This window comes from Sorex fumeus, unplaced genomic scaffold (assembly GCF_029834395.1).
Source record: "Sorex fumeus unplaced genomic scaffold, SorFum_2.1 ptg000008l, whole genome shotgun sequence".
NCBI classification, from domain to species: domain Eukaryota; kingdom Metazoa; phylum Chordata; class Mammalia; order Eulipotyphla; family Soricidae; genus Sorex; species Sorex fumeus.
In genome coordinates this window covers 11839110-11856259 of record NW_026606065.1, presented here as the reverse complement: position 1 = coordinate 11856259, position 17150 = coordinate 11839110, and the positions used below count along the sequence as shown (strand labels likewise).

At 36.0% G+C, this 17150-nt stretch overlaps 1 protein-coding gene across 1 annotated transcript in view; it reads left to right on the top strand.

Moving 5' to 3' along the window:
- Positions 1-17150, top strand: part of KCNQ5 (potassium voltage-gated channel subfamily Q member 5) — a 609327-nt gene that overhangs the window by 129570 nt on the left and 462607 nt on the right.

Sequence of the window (17150 nt, the reverse complement as noted above, 5' to 3'; positions counted from 1 at the left end):
TATTGTTCAACGAGATCTGTCTTTAGTTGTGTGTAAGAGAGAATATAAAATATATTACTACATCCATGACATAGCTCTGAGTAGTACATTCGGCCCACATGTGTAAGGCGCTAAGTTCTATCTCTAGCAAAGGAAAATATAAATTCATATATAACAAAATATGAGTGAAAAAAACATACTAGCAGAGAAGGCAATAATCATCTATTGCTGAGAGGACAGAAGACATTTTATTTCTATCTTTCAATTCTTACAGCTTGAGGATATGCTGATCTGGAGGAGGAGATCTGGGGCAGAATCCATATTTGTTTTTTGTATAAATGATTTTATTCTTATAATGACTATGAATATATTAAAATATTGCATTTCAAGCTCTAGCAATTTAATAATTTTAATATATTCAAAACTTCCCCTAAATAAACTATTATGATTCCTAGTTCATATATTCCTCAGAATATCTTATTTTCTCAGCTTTTGGTCTTTCTTTTGTATTGGATTATTATCTGATATTGTTGCCTGTGGTAAATGCAAGAATTCTTTATGGTAGCATGAAGAACATTTTAATGTAAGAAGGACACTAAAATGTTCTTTAGAGGCAATTGGAACATTATTTGGTGCTAAATAAGAATAGATATGAAGACATAGAAGAAACAGGTGTGTAAGACTGTCACTGTCACTGTCCTCCCATTGTTCATCAATTTGCTCGAGCAGGCCCAGTAACGTCTCCATTGGAGACTTTGTTGTTACTGTGTTTGGCATACGGAATACATCACGGGTAGCTTGCCAGGCTCTGCCATGCGGGCGAGATACTCTCGGTAGCTTGCCGGGCTCTCCTAGAGGGGCAGAGGAATCGAACTTGGGTTGGCCATGTTGGCTGCGTGCAAAGTAAACGTCCTACCACTGTGCTATCGCTCCAGCCCAGGTGTGTAAGACTAAATGGAAAAAAACAGTCTTAAATTATCTACTTTATTATTTCAACTATTGGATAGCACTTTAGCACTGTCCTCCTGTTGTTCATCGATTTGCTCAAGTGGGCACCAGTAACGTCTCACAACAAATTGTGAAACTTGTTACTGTGTTTGGCATATAGAATATGTCACGGGGAGCTTGCCAGGGTGCGGGTGAGATACTCTTGGTAGCTTGCCGGGCTCTTTGAGAGGGGCGGAGGAATCGAACTCAGGTCGGCCGTGTCGTCCGCATGAAAGGCAAACAAATGCCTTACCCGCTGTGCTATCGTTCCAGCCCAATTATTGGGTATTATGGAAAATACATTACTATGGAGACAGTAGAAAAAGTCAATGGGATTAGAAATGATTGAATTCAGCACTAAGAGTTTTTACGATAATGAAAGTATTCCATATCATGATATGATAATAGGTGCATGCCATTATGCAGCTTTCAAAACCTTTAGATTTTCAACACAGATAGTGATTCTGGGTCAGTGTAGCACCCATTATTCTGTTACTAATGTTGACAGTGGGGAGGCTGTACATGTGTCAGGGTGGGAATCGCTAGACTCTCCCCTCAATATTTATATGAAACTAAAACTGCTCTAAAAGTAGTCTATTTAAAATGTTAAAAAAAGAAGTCAATGGTTAATATGAAAAATTGTAGAATGGGTGTAGTTGTGAGAAATAATACAATTTATATCTTTCTCGCAGTATTCTCTAACCACAGAAAAAGTGTGTCAGTAGTGCTACATTTCATTGACTGAAGCCAACTTTGGGATGCCTTGTGTGGCACACAGAACTAAGACATAAGAAAAAAATAATTTGGATTTTACCACTTCCCGTTCTATCAATGACCTTTTCACTAACTGCTCGTTTTGGTTTTACTCGGTCGTCTGTGGCCTGTGAACTTCTTTCATTTCATAAGAGAACCTCTGAGCTTTTGCTGTTTCGCTAAATTCCATTTTCAAACCCATTATTTCTTTAAAATGATAATATAGACACCACTTTTACAAGCACAACATTTAAAGAGATTCATTGTCCCCTAAATAATTTGTTTCTCTATCAGAGGAGGCAACAGAGCTACAGATGGTATGTTCAGTGAGCCGAGAACTGAGGGCTGAGAAACTATTAATTCTCACAGCAGCTCTCCTGCTAGTTTATGGTCCTAGGAATTAATGTCATTCAGAGTCTGCTTCATGTGCTATAAATCTATAAAAGGAGAACATAAAATTAACTCTTCCATGTTAAGAAAATCTCCAGCACTGCAAGCTTAGGCTATTGTGTTAATTATCTATTGCAATGTTACAGGTAACCAAAGTTTAATGGTACAAAACAACATAAATGTATCATCTCACAAACTCTTTTGGCTTAAGAGTCTAGCTATAGCTCATCTGGTTTCTTTGCTCAGTTTGAAACCAAAGGGTAGTCACGCAAAACAGAAGCATTTACCAGAGTAATAATTTATTTTTAGATTTTTATTACAGCAATCTTATAGCCCTCTCAGTAAACTCTGATATATTCTTTAAATATAGTAGATAGCATCTCCCTAAGCCAAGCTGTTGTTTCATTTCAATTATCTCAGTTAAAAAATGTATATGGTGTCTCTTATTTACCAGTTCAGGGCACTGAAAATGCTATTTGAATCTGAAGACTTGTCCTCAGGAAATGAATGATCTAGTGGTGAAGCAGTTTGAAGGAAAGACTTTAAGAGAGACTGAGCCTGAATCATTTTGAGTGGAGGAAGGAAACTCACTGTAGCTGCCAGGATCAATTGGTCTTGAGAGAAACTTCCCTACTAGAATTTGCAACTTCCTGCAAATGATAGATTTTTCCTTGGGCAGCTGCTATAAGGAGAGGCAGTGTGCAGAAGCCATCCAAAGACTGAAAGGAACGTGATTCTGTAGAAGAGTTTGTGTCTCACTTGTGTGAAACCTTGGGTTCTGTTACAACGAAACAAAATAGATTTTCAATGAAAGGACAAGCTGCAGTTCTTACCACACGGTAGTTGAAAGATGTAGCCACCAAACCATGAGTAAGAAGAAAGTTAGTATTAGGGTTGAAGGGTACCTGAAGACTTTTTTTAAAATTTTTATTAGTGAGAACAGATGACTGGCTAAAGAAACTTTGGTACATTTACACAATGGAGTACTATGTAGCTGTTAGAAAAGATGAAGGCATGAAATTTACATACAAGTGGTACAACATGGAAAGTATCATGCTAAGTGAAATGAGTTATAAAGAGAGGGATAGACATAGAAAGATTGCATTCATCTGGGGAACATAAAGTAACAAAATAGGAGACTAACACCCAAGAATGGCGGAGATTAGTACCAGGAATTTTACTCCATGGCTTGGAGGCCAGCCTGAAGACTTTTGTAGGCTTAGTTTCGAAGATAAAAGGCAAGTGTCTAGGAAATAGGAATCTGATGGAAGCATTAAGCTGCTGATGCCTTGAACTCTAGTCCTGCCAGTTCTTATTTCATTATCCAATCCTCTCCCTCTTCATCTAACTCAGACTTCATAGGTGTCAAAATTGAGAATCATTTGAGAAAGAGTCCTAAATATTATTCTAATCATTTCAAGTGATTAAAATCACAAAAGAAGATTTTTTTCAGGGCTTGCAATATAATACAAAGTGTGACTGAAGAATAGTATCAGAGGACTTAAAAATGTGAGAATGATACTGGTCACCCAGAAATTAGGAAAGAGCCTCAGATATATTAGCCTTCCTTAAAAGTGGAGGTAGAAACTGAATTGACAGAGTTGAGTCTTAGTTGACTTAAAATTACCTGCTAAAAAGGTTTTTTGGTCCGGCACGGCCACGGCCCCAGAAGCACAAGGACTTAACGCAGAAAACCAGCCGTTTGGAGCAGAAAAGCGAATGGACTATGTGTTAAAACGCGCCAGCATGCCTGCCCGGAGGGGAAAGGGTGTTGCCCCATTCGCTCTCTCCTCTCTGGAAAGAAAGATGCTGCCGCACGGGAGCCTTGTGGACAACAGGTTTGAGCCGGGGGTGGCGGGCGACAAAAACCTCATGGGAAGGGGGGCGTTCTGGTCCGTCCTTCACGCCCTACCGAGGTCACCAGTTGCCCCCCACAAGCGGCTCTCCAGCACGGCCACGACTCCAGAGCACAGAAACCAATCTCTTAACTATCTAACTTTTAATAGAAATACTTCCAGGGTTAATAAGTAAAATAGCAGAAATCCAAAACCGCGCGGCCGCAATAGCATCATTTAACATCATTTAACTCTTAAAACCCAGCTGTAGAAAGCAAATCATTTCACAGTGCTTTTTCAGCATGTCTGATTGGGGGGGGGGTTGTAAATCCTAAACAATAATTGTGCATCTTCTATCAAAACAATGTATCTAGTCAAAGTAGATAGAGTATCAACTAGAACTCATCTGCCTCACAGGAATTGGGAGGGGTGGGAGGGGGGTTCTATTGGGGTTCGCGGTTAAAAATAAGTATTGGTAAAGGGAAATGTGTTTGATATTTGCATGACTGAGACCTAAACCTGAAAGCTTTGTAACTTTTCCCACAGTGATTCAATAAATAAATAAATTATTAAAAAAAAGGATTTGGGGGCCGGAGCGATAGCACAGTGGGTAGGGTGTTTGCCTTGCACACGGCTGACCTGGGTTCGATCCCCAACATCCCATATGGTCCCCCAAGCTCCGCCAGGAGTAATTCCTAAGTACAGAGCCAGAAATAACCCCTGAGCATCGCTGGGTGTGACCAAAAAAGCAAAAATAAATAAATAAAAAGTTTTCAAAGGGGCTTTATGGTTTAATATCAAATGCCACAGGAGATAAATATTTTTTCTTTCTGATCATTCTATTAGTAACAGATAGTGGGAAGTCTTTATTTTAGTTGAAAGTACAAATTTTGCCACATTCAGCAGTTATCCTGTAAGAAAGACAGTCCTCAGGGTGAATGAGACCATGTTTCAGCTAAGGAAAGAAAAACTTCCAGTGTCTCATAGGGCATTGTTTCTTTAAAATGCCATGATGTGAATCATTTGACAAACATAAAATTAACATTCTGTTGGTTGCAGATGAACGTGGTGTAAGAGGTGAAACATTGAATTTGGAACAATTTCCCCAGTGATATTGATGGTTCATATCCATAAATATCAGTTTAAGTAACAAAATATTAACACAATAGAATAAGGAAGACATATTCAGAAAGATTTGATTATGGCTTTTGTGCAAATCAAAGCTGAAATAATAGGAAACTTGATTTATCCCATTCAGCTAAAGTAGCAATTAAACAAGGCTTCAGGAAAACTAGATCTGCCTTCAGGAAAATGAGACAAATTGAAGTTGGTCTTCACTTTCTCTAAAGGATATAATGAAAGAACAGGAAAACGTAAAGTTGCAAAAAAAAAAAAATAGATGAGACTGACTTATCAACTCTCAATTCTGAAGGGTATGTATGGCTTAAGTTATAGGGTTAACTTAATACCAACCAGACTTAATATCAGTGGTTAAAAATGTGCCAAATATCTACATTCCACCTTATTCCTTGTATGACCCTTGCCATTTAGCTGATACCCACCATGGGCTCTTAACTGTCATCAGTCCACAGGGAGCACCTAAACATTCCTGGCTTGTGAATGAATTTAAAATTTCATCAACGTTTTTAGAGTACTATGGTGCAGGTCAAAAGGATTGTAGGGAATAGCCAGATGTGGAGTCAATATAGAAGACTGGCTTGAAGCGAAGTTTAGTGTCTTTCATTTTAATAGATCATATGAATATGAATGCAATACAACTCAAATATCACCCAAGGAATTTGTGTTTCACGGAAGACTTAATGTAGTAAAATGTACCTTGAATAATATATGCTGTTGTAATCTTGGAAATAGTTTCTAGAGTTCCAGGTCTGGAGAGATAATATATATAGCCCTTGCCTTGCAAGAGGCTGAGCTGCTTTGGATTCTGGAGCACCCCATTACATCCCTTGAGGCTGCCAAGAATGATCCGTGACTATAGAACAATTAATAAGCCCTGAACACTGCTGACCGTGGTCCAAACCCCAAACCAAACCAAACCAACAAAAACAAATCAGGGTTGCAAAAGTTCTATTTGATGTGCTCACACACAAAAAAATGTGACTACCGACTTTTTCAAATCTCTGTTCTTTCTTGAGCATGTATCTCTCTCTCTCCCTAGAACATACATACATTCCTCTCTATCTCTCCCCTCAGATCTTTCTAAGTGAATTCTGTTCAATGAAAACTCTTGCTTCCCACACACACACACACACACACACACACACACACACACACACGCACACACACACCCCAAAAAATAAAAAAAGAAAGAAATGTGACTTCCCCTGCTCTTCTTTCTATTGCTATTTTTATCAGCTGCTGTCCTAAAGGAGATCAACTTTCTTCTCAGTATCTGATATAAATAACCACAGGTCTCTAAGTAGGATCTGCTCAAGATTTCCAGGTAGTTTGCGGGCTGATATCCAGTTATTTATATTCATGACTAGGCAATGATTTGCTTTGGTTACTGATAGAAATAAATAATTCTCCAGAAAGCCCCTGATCCCAATGATCTGATTAAAAATGGAGTCTCTTCTAAACTAGCAGCAGTGGTGGTCTTTTGAGGCCATGCCCTTGAGTTGACATTTTCCTGAGAGACTACAGTGAAGTCCAAATGCAGAAATGAACATAATGTGCTGAAGAGAGTGCAGCTGTCTGATTTGCCCCAAGTCTGCTCGAAGATCTTTCGCACCTAGGGAGTGTGGGTTTCTGCTTATTTTCATGCCCTTTACACTGCAACAAAAAGGAACCTGAAATATTCTTGTTTCTTTGAGAAAAATATCAAGCAATAGAAGCTGGGATAAAAGTCTCCCCTTTTCTGTAAAGCAGTGTCATTCAATAATTTTTTTAAATTTAATGATGGATACATTGTTTAAAAGAAAATCTGACTTTGAGAGGTGAATCAACCTCTAATGTTTTTAGCTTAAGGTTTCTATGATGAAAACTATTCTTTCAAGCTTCTACATAAATTTTTTTTCAAAAACCTTTGGTCTTTTGACCATTTTAGGTGTATCTACTTTTAAATGAGACTTTTGACTTCAGGTACTATCATAGGAGTCCGAAATATTTAGAAGATTTAAAGATCAAGTAAAGAATGGAATGAAAGTAGAAGTGTAATTATATAGATCAAAGCAGTGATGAATAAGTAAGCTATACTTTTGCTCCACTGGCAATAAGTACAAGAATCATTTCATCTAATTAATGAAAAATTTAATAGTATAAATCATGTATTTTATTAGGTATTTTTCATTTGTCATCAAAATATAATTAAATTGTATTAATAATGTTTTAGTGGATTTAATATACCATTACCTGCAGCTTTGTAATTTGAATTTTAATATAAACTTGTAGTAAATACAAACCCATTTTATTTTCATTTTGCATTATAAAATGTGATGGATGAAAGCACTGGCAATTGCACATATTGAACTTATTAATGTCCCTAGTATTGAATACTAATATTATTCTTTAGCATTTAGGACTGTATTAGATCTGTATTTAACTTCTGGTTTTCTTTCTTTTTTTTTCTTTTCTTTTTTTTTCTTTACTGCGTGAGGGATAAAACCTACATCTCTGCATGAAAGATAAACAATTTACCACTGACCCCATTATTTGTATTCTTACCAGGACTGTAACACTAAAATTTAGCTCTCTCTTTGGTGAAATGGTGATTCTAATCAAAATAATATCTATTTTGTAGAGAAGTATTTTCTATGTTCGAAGTATTACATGCATGTGAGTTTCTGCTACTGATTCTTATGTGATAGGCTGTGTTTTGTGTCTATAATGAAAGTTAATCAAAACCCCAAATATCAATGTCTTAAAAAGTGGAAGTTAATTTTGTGGTCATGTTTCATGTACAGAAGTCTGTCATAACCCTAAATAATCCTGGCTATTTGAATCCCCATGATCACAGACTTCGGTTATCAGTAGGTAAGAGAAAGATGCTTGCGACCCATACACTGGCACTTAAAAGTATCTTCAATAAATGACAGGTCAAATTCTGCTCCAGTTTCACTGGCCAAAGCATCTTAAACTTAAAGACCAGTGAGGATATGCAATTCAACCACATGCCTGAAAAAAGGAACCAGATATATCTGTCAAGTTATAATGATTGTCACAAATATCGCAGTACACAGCCACACATTATTTATTCTGACATGAATTTAGTGAAGAATTATTTTGCCTTGCTAATGGTAGGGTGAGCAATTAAATAACTTGCTGTGAATCAAGGATTTGTGCAGCTAACGTTTTAGAACAGGATGTATTTCAATATGAAATAAATAAAAAACAGGATACTTTTTATGCAGTTTGTAGGGTCATGTCAAGGCATAGGAACACCAAGCTTGCTTAAGAATCATACAGAATTATTATTATTATTATTATTATTATTATTATTATTATTATTCCTGGCATACAGCTGCCTCGGGTTTGATCACCAGGAGTGATTCCAAAGCACAGAGCCAGGAGTAAATCCTGACCACTACTCAAAGTGACCCCCAAACAAAACAAGAATCCTACAGCTAGACTGAGAAAAATTTTTGAAAAATACTTGTTTTGGGGGAGACACTTGGTTTAGCTGGCTTTTGGGAAAATTGGAGGGTTGTAGGTTTATGGAGAAGGAAGAATTCGCAAAATTACACACAAAGAAGTTCCAAACTGCGGTACGGAAGTTCTGATTTGGGAGCATCTATTTCCTAATGAGCACATTTATGTTGTTTTTACTAAAATATCAGGACCTTTTAATCTAGTGACTCAGCTTTACTGGGTCCCTGTTTCTCTTGTACTTTGTCTTATTGCTGTGCCATTTAAAAATCCAGCAATGAAGGAATTTTGGAAACTCCATATGTCCCTGTACTCCTTAAAATGGAAAGATCAATTAGGAAATCATTGGCTCCTTCATACTTCTTTTGTCTCTCTAATCATTAATTTCTTGAGCAGTGCTTCCTGGACTTAGCAATCCATTGCAACAGCAGATCAATAAGATATTAAATGTTTAAATCAAATAAGAGTATATGTTCTAGGTACTACCCCACATCGTTTTGGTTATCACTCAGTAAAGTCAGTAAAGGTAGCAGTCAAGGTAGTTACTGTGGTTTTAATTTCTTTTAAACTTGAACTCTGGCCTGTAACCTTGTGGTCAAAGGCACCAAACCTGCAGTTGTTCATCCCCCCCCCAAAAATTTTTTTTGCTTTTATATATGAAAAATGTTGCAGTTGTGCTTGTTTTACACTGATTACTAGTTTGGCATTAAGACAGCTTTCTGAGACAGATATTAGTGTACCATCTTTATTACTAGGATTGTTCAACTTTCAACTTGTCAGTGTTGTTTTTGGCGGGCCACACCCAGTTGTTTTCAGGGCTGACTCCTAGCTCTGTTCTTAGGGATCACTCCTGGCAGCACCTAGGACACAATTTGTGGTGTTGCCATGTGTAAGGCAAGCACCTTCCCCAACAGCCACAATTTCCAACTATTTTTAAAGGAAGTGGTACATTCATTTCTGAAGGCTGCCTTACAGATGACCAGGAAGTTAGTGGATTAGATCTGCATAAATTTACTCTTACATTTCTAGGAATGGAAGTTTGAAATTATGGTGTAAGAAGGTTATATATCATTGGAAGCTTTGAGGGAAGAACATTCCCTTGCTGCTTAGCTCTTAATAGCATCCAATAATCCTTGATTCCTTGGTCTGCAGCTGCCTTGTTCCCATCTCTTGGCTATCCCATGCCTTGTATTTCTTCTGTCTCCCCTGCATATCTTGATGTCCAAATTCTGTAGCACTGTAGCACTGTCCTCCCATTGTTCATCAATTTTCTCAAGTGGGCACCAGTAATGTCTTCATTGTGAGACTTGCTATTATTGTTTTTGGCATATTGAATACACCATGGGGAGCTTGCCAGGCTCTGCCGTGCGGGTGGGATACTGTCGGTAGCTTGCCGGGCTCTCCAAGTGGATGGAGGAATCGAACCCAGGTTGGTCGCATGTAAGGCAAATGCCTACCCGCTGTGCTATAGTCATTGCATTGAGAGAGTACCCTCATTCAACAAGACCTCGTCTTAATTACCTTACATCTGTAGCACTGTAGCACTGACCTCCTCTTGTTTATTGATTTTCTCGAGCAGGCACGAGTAATGTCTCCATCGTGAGACTTGTTGTTACTGCTTTTGGCATATCTAATCAGCCATGGGGAGCTTGCCAGGCTCTGCTATGCGGGCAGGATACTGTCAGTCGCTTGCCAGGCTCTCCAAGAGGGATGGAGCAATCGAACCCAGATTGACCGCGTGCAAGGCAAACACCCTACCCGCTGTGCTATCTTACATCTAGTAAGTAGTAATTGTAAAGACTCTATGTCCTCCCCCAAAAAACCAGAAAGGTCCACACTCATAATTACTGAGGCTTAGGACCTATGATATCTTTAGTGGGGCATGCAGTACAACCCATAGCAATGGCATTGTTGAAATGTTTCTTTAATTCTCTAGTGCGTTATTTGCAGAATACTGTGTAAATCTCCCACCCAGCCCCCAATACATGGTAGAGTGTAATTTCATCAAGATTATCTGCTTTGCTTCTGATTGCTACTGACTTAAAATTCTACATCATTGTTTACTTATCCTAATACCTGGTTTCTTCTTATCAGAGCCTCTCTTTTTCATGATTTTGTCATTAGAACTTGTCAGATTCTTCTTTCTAAAAGCCTTGGGAAGAAATTCAGATGAGCCAGAGTAGACAAGATAGTGATCAAATGTGAGTCACTAGTTCTGCCTCCCCCCACTTCTTGTCAAGGATCTGCTGACAGATACTTCTGGTATCTGTCATTGAACTCAAATCCGAAGCAATGGTAGAAAAACAAAAGGCTTTCACTACTTTTAATAAAGATACTTACAATTGTTTTTCCCTCTTTCTTTTCAGCAACTAAATTGGATAGATTTAGATAAACGCTTTAAAAAGATGAAGCAAAATCTTAAAGCACCACCTTTTCTTTCACAGTAAAATTGATTTAATTTTGAATATAGAAATAAGGTAAAAAAAAAAAGTGGGACGAGAAAGATAGTGCAAAGGGTCAGACACTCGCCTTGTATCTGGCTGACCTGAGTTCAATTCTTGGCACCCCATATAATCCCCTGAGCCCTGCCAGGCATGATCCCTGACCAGGAGCCAGTAGTAAGCCCAGAACACCACCGGGTGTGGCCAATAAACAAAAAGAAAAAGCAATAAGCATAAAGAGAAAATTCCAATTAGAGTAATAAATGGGGACCCAGTAGTGCCAGTTAATAAGTTATCAGAAGCACCTTTTTATATTATACTACTACATGAACATGATAAAGTAATGTAGCACATTATATATACTAATTTAGCAATTGTCTAAACTAATGAAAATTCCTAATTCTAGTTCCAAATCTACAAAAATCTTTGAATAATCGTAACAATAATGAGTTGTAATATAGACTTCTAGAAGAGACAATGGTATCAATTTTAAGATATTTTAATGATCATATTAGTTTATAATTTTAATTTTGTTTCTAAGGCATGTTTCCATATATAATAAAAAATTCAATGTTTTTGTTAAATTTTGTTAAATTTATGAATATAAATAAACTGCAGAAGTATTTGCACCAATATAAATCATGATTTGTTTTTACTGAAGTGATATTGGTGTATAATATTATATATCTCATATATAAAACATAAAAAACTGACATTTACACACACTAAAATATGATCATCACTAAAAATCTAATTTCTGTGCCTTGCTATATAACTAGTCCCCTTTAGATATTGTCTCTCTTCCACCTGGTAATTATTAATTCTTTGTAACTGTGAGTTTATTCTTATTGTGCCTATTTATAATTAGAATGGTATTTGTATTTCTTCTCCAAACATATTTAATTTAGCATAATACCTTCAAAGTTTTTTCATGTTGTTTCAAATAGAAAGATATTGCTTTATATGACTGAATAAGATTCTATCATGTGTGTAAGAATTCTTTATGTATCTGTTTGTTAATAGCTATTTAAGTTGTTTCTGTATCCTGATTGCAGAAAATAATGATGAAATTAATAAAGGAGTATATGAAATTAGTATTTCCATATTATTTGTCCATTGCATTTCCAGAACTGAAATAAATGGATTATAAGATAGTTCTAGTTTTAACTTATTGAGAAATCTTCATTCCGTCTTCCATAATGATTATACAGATTGACTTTCTCACCAACAAGAGTTTCCTTTTACATCTTCGTAAACATTTAATTTTTTGTCTTTATTTTGTACTAGTCATTCTCAGAAGTGTGGATGATATTACTAGCATTATGATTTACATTTCCCGTATGATTAGTGATGTTTAATCTTTTTGTGTTGACCAGATGAATATCTTCTATAAAGAAATCGCTGTTCATACCCTCTGCCTATATTTTGTTTTTTGTTACAATGGTGGTAGAGTTGTAGAAATTTTTTGTACATTTGGATCTAATAAGTTGTTTCATATTATTTGCAAACAGCTTCTGCTGTTTAGTACTATCTTTTTGTTTTAATGTTAGTTTCTTAAGTGCATAGGAGCTTTATAATATGATATTATCCCTTTTATTGACTTTTCTTTTATTCTTTTTTTATTAGAGTTGATTTTGCACTCAAAAAATCTTCTTTAAGACTATTAACAAGAAGTTAATCACCTATATTTTCTTTTAGGTATTTCATGCTTTCCAAGTATTACATCTAAAGATTTTATATTTTCAATATGGTATAAAATAGTCGGCCAAGTTTTATTTTGCTCTTTTCCCCAGCACTATTTACTGAAAAGACTTTTCTTTCTACTTTGCATGTGCTTAATTCTTTTGCTGTAAGTTGGTTGATCCTATATAGGTATGTTTAAGTGATCATAGTGACCAGAGAGTACTTTTCCTTGCATGCAGCTAATTCAGGTTTGATCAGTGGCACTGCATATGGTGCCCACCAGGAGTGATTTCTGAGTCAGAAGTAAGCCCTGAGCATAGCTGGGAGTGACTAAAACTACCCACTCCCCCAAATCATAGCTTATTTTAAGTCTCATCTCAATTATTGTAAATATCTAAAACATGGCATATTCATCACTGCTTCAAAAGTAGATTATCTATTATGCCTACTACTAAGTCTTTTTAATGCATTCATTAAAAATTTTTAACTTTCTGGTAACTATTGCTTATATAATATTTTGGACTGTGAGTTTTTATTTCATGCATTAAAAAAATAGTTTCACGAGCTTCGGGGAACTGCCAGAGTAGCTCATGAATAAAGTAGATTAGGAAAGTCTTTGCTAGGTTTAGTTCCTCTTATTTCACAAAGACAGGCTAAAACACAGCCTTAAGTATCACTATTAAACACTACAAATTTCTTTTACAGTCATCTAGTTTATTCACCATATGAATTTTTAATTAGAGTATTATGATTGGTAACATTGAACTAAGTGATTGAAGATACAGGATTCTAAAAATAAAAGTATAGCATGTTACTTCTAACCTCAGTGATAGTTACATAGCACATGAATCTATCTTCTTTGCATAGTGCTTTTAAAAATCTTTTCCAAGTTCTGCCCAAGAATAACTTATTGCATGGACTGGAGGCATAGCACAATGGTTAAGGTGCTTGGCTTACATGTAGCCAATATGGATTCTATCACTAAAACCACATATGGTATCTAAGTACCTTCAGAAGTGATCCCTGTACACAGAGTCAGGAGGATTAAGCCATAGGAACAGTGGGGCGTGGCTCAAAAACAAAAAAAAAAAAAGAATTCATTGATATCATTAATAGCATTGCTAAATTGGTAGATCATATCAGTTTATAAAGTAAAGAAATTACTTTCCGGTAGCAAAAGATAGAATGAGAAATGGGCCAGCAATTTCCATTGTATTTCGTCGGAATTTAATTACTCATCAGTACTTGCTTGTAAAATGCCTACACTAGAATATCTGTATTTGTATATAAATTAGGGGTTAGTTTGTTAGAAAAAAAATTGTTTGGAAACATTTTGGGTAAAGGAAAAATAAGGGGAAATAGAGAATGATGTTGGGATTGGAAGAAAGTTGTCAATTGTGAACTTTTGGCAGATACTGTATAATTTTTTTATCCCAATCCTTAACGTAAACCAAGATAAACCTAACTTGTCTTCCATATCATTTTGTTTGTTTTAACATACTCCTCAAGAAATGATCCCCTGAATTTTTCTTCATGAGGTATCTAGACCAATGTTTCTTAACTTTTTCTAACTGTGGCCCCTCTTCCTACCTTGCTTTCTTCCTGTGCTCTTTTTGACCCATTGGAAGGCCCTCCAGTCTCAGACCATAGCCCTCTATTTAAGGATTTTTCTCCTGTGTCCACTTTGGAATATTCTGAGGAACAGAAGGGACCAAATGGCCCTTTGTTGAGAAACACTAATCTAGACTAAGAGTTTATTGTTTCATTAATTGGTACCCTGTTATAAATGAGAATCTTGAACTCCTCCCTAGATAGACCTACTGCATCAGAATCTGCACTTTAGCAAGATTCTCAACTCATTTGACTATTCACTGAAGTTTGAGAATCACTGATGTCTTAAAATTAGCATTCATAACATAAATGACTAAATTCCTATACCTTATTCTTCCATGACTGGAGCAATAGCACAGCGGGTAGGGCATTTGCCTTGCACAAGGCCAACCTGGGTTCAATTCCTTCGTCCCTCTTGGAGAACCTGGAAAGCTACCAAGAGTATCCTGCCCACATGGCAAAGCTTGGCAAACTACCCATGACATACTCAATATGCCAAACACAGTAACAACAAGTCTCACAATGGAGACGTTACTGGTGCCCGCTCAAGAAAATCAATGAACAACAGGAGGACAGTGCTACGGTGCAGTGCAGAGCTATTCTTTCATTGTTTAAGAAGTATTATTGCTATTGCTTTTACCTTCTTTAAAAGATATGAAGCCTTGAGGCCTGTACTAATAGACGTGCATTTACTAATTACTTTGACTAAAAATCTCATTAAATAAAACAAATGTTTTCATACTGGAGAGAACAGTGTTTATGAAAAATATAACCCCTGTAAAAGAGCATGCACTTTTGAAGATGTTTAGAGGGAGCAAGAACTCTCAACCATTGCACTTAGACAAATGATGAATGCCTAGCATGCCAGAAATAGCTGTTTTTCTTGCACTGGCTTTGGCATGTTCACACATGACTAAATTTCATTCAGAAAAAATCAAGCCTCTAGAATGGCACATCTGGTTTTATGAGAAACAAACAGATGTGTCATAGTTCACCCCCACCCTGACCACCTGTGGTTTGCCCATGACTCAATTTTCTTGTTTAAAGGGAGTTAACTGCTGGATCTTGAACAAATTCTAAATTAAGTACTTATTTTCTTCCTCTTCATATTTCTCTTCACCACTTATTGCTGTGGTAGAACCTTACAATTCAGAGAAATTTGAACTAGCTATAAACTCTACAGCATTTGCACTAAAAGTCGACAGGGAAATGGTCCTTGCTCTGATACCTAGATTGAGGTTCTAACATGAGTTCAGAGGACAAACTTAACCAACCAATTCAAACGTGTGAATTTTGTTTATAGTTTAAAACTCACTGGTTAAATGGTTAAATGATATTTTATTTGCTACTTATTTTTATTTGCTACTTATTTTTTAGTTGAGAGTAAGAATTATTATAATTCAAAAATTTGCTTTTGCTGCAAATTTTAGTCACTTAATCCTAAAGTCTCCGTGTTCATGGAATAATGCAGGCAGATTACAAACAGTAAAGGTTCACAAATTTCACTACATGCTATTAAAGTCATTCTGACCACTTCCTCCAAGTGCTCACAAGTAGCTAAAAGGAATAATTTGGGCTTGATTACGTTTTATTTCTCTTGCCATGCTCTGCTTTCCATTCCACAGAAAGTCGACAGGGAAATGGTCCAAACATAGGTAGGTGGATGGAAAAATACAAGTTACAAATAGTCCACATAAGAAATAATTATGTCTTGAACAGCCCTGAAAAACATAAAAAATATATTTTAATTTTTATTTACACAATTATTTAGGGTTGTCTTTGATGTATCCAAGTATACAGTTAACCTACAGTTGTCTTTATCCTACCATTGAGCTACTTGGTTCTCTCTTATTATTATTATTTTTTTATGTCTGTTTCTTGGCCATACCAACAGTTCTCAGGCCTTACTCCAGACTCTGTTCTCAGGAATAACTCCTGATGGGACTCAGAGCACCATATATCATGCTGGGGATTGAACCTGTGTCAGTCACGTGCAAGTTAAGTGCCATACCCACATTAATATCTCTTCAGCCTCAGTTTTCTTTTTGTAGAATATTTATTTGTTTCTTCATAAAACATTTCACTTGTCTTTTTATAATCAAAAAAGAAAGTTAGTGTGCCTTTTAAGGGACATAATTGCCTTTCAAGAGTCTAGTTGTAATGAATGTCGTAGCTTTATGAAAAAGAAGCAAAAGTGCAAGGACCAGGAATCTTCAGAGGTAGACATCAAGTGAGGATCTAAGTTCAATTTCCAGCATGGTAAAACAAACAAGTATAAAAAAAGGACTTAAAAAAAAACACATCAAATTTAATAATTTTGAATTGAAATACAAATAACATGAAATCAAACTTCCATAAAACCTTTGAGTACTTTATTATCCAAATACTATCCAAAATAGCACATGGAAAATTTTCTGTACTTTTTATAAATGAGGAAACTTAAGTGACAAAGAAACAAATAACCTGGCCACAGTGTGAGTCATTTGGCATTCCTTGAGAAGGAACTCCCAGATGCATTTCTTTTTATGAGTTCAAAAATCTCTTCCTCCATCCAGAATGAGAGAATGCCCCCCAAGAAATAATTAATAATGTCTGATATAATTATTAATTATAGCAATCTCTATAACTATAATTAATGCTTCTCTTCTGAATATTATTTCATTGTGCATACATAGTACATGTTTTGTAAGTATGATATTTTTAATGTCAATTTAATTGTAAAGAGCCTTAACACTAACATTTCTGGAATTATGTTTCTGTTATAATAAAGTTGGAAAATTTCAAGTTGAAATGCATTTAATTAAATATATAATGGAAATACCTGATAAAAAAATTAAACTTATCTTGACATGTAAGAAAAGTTATC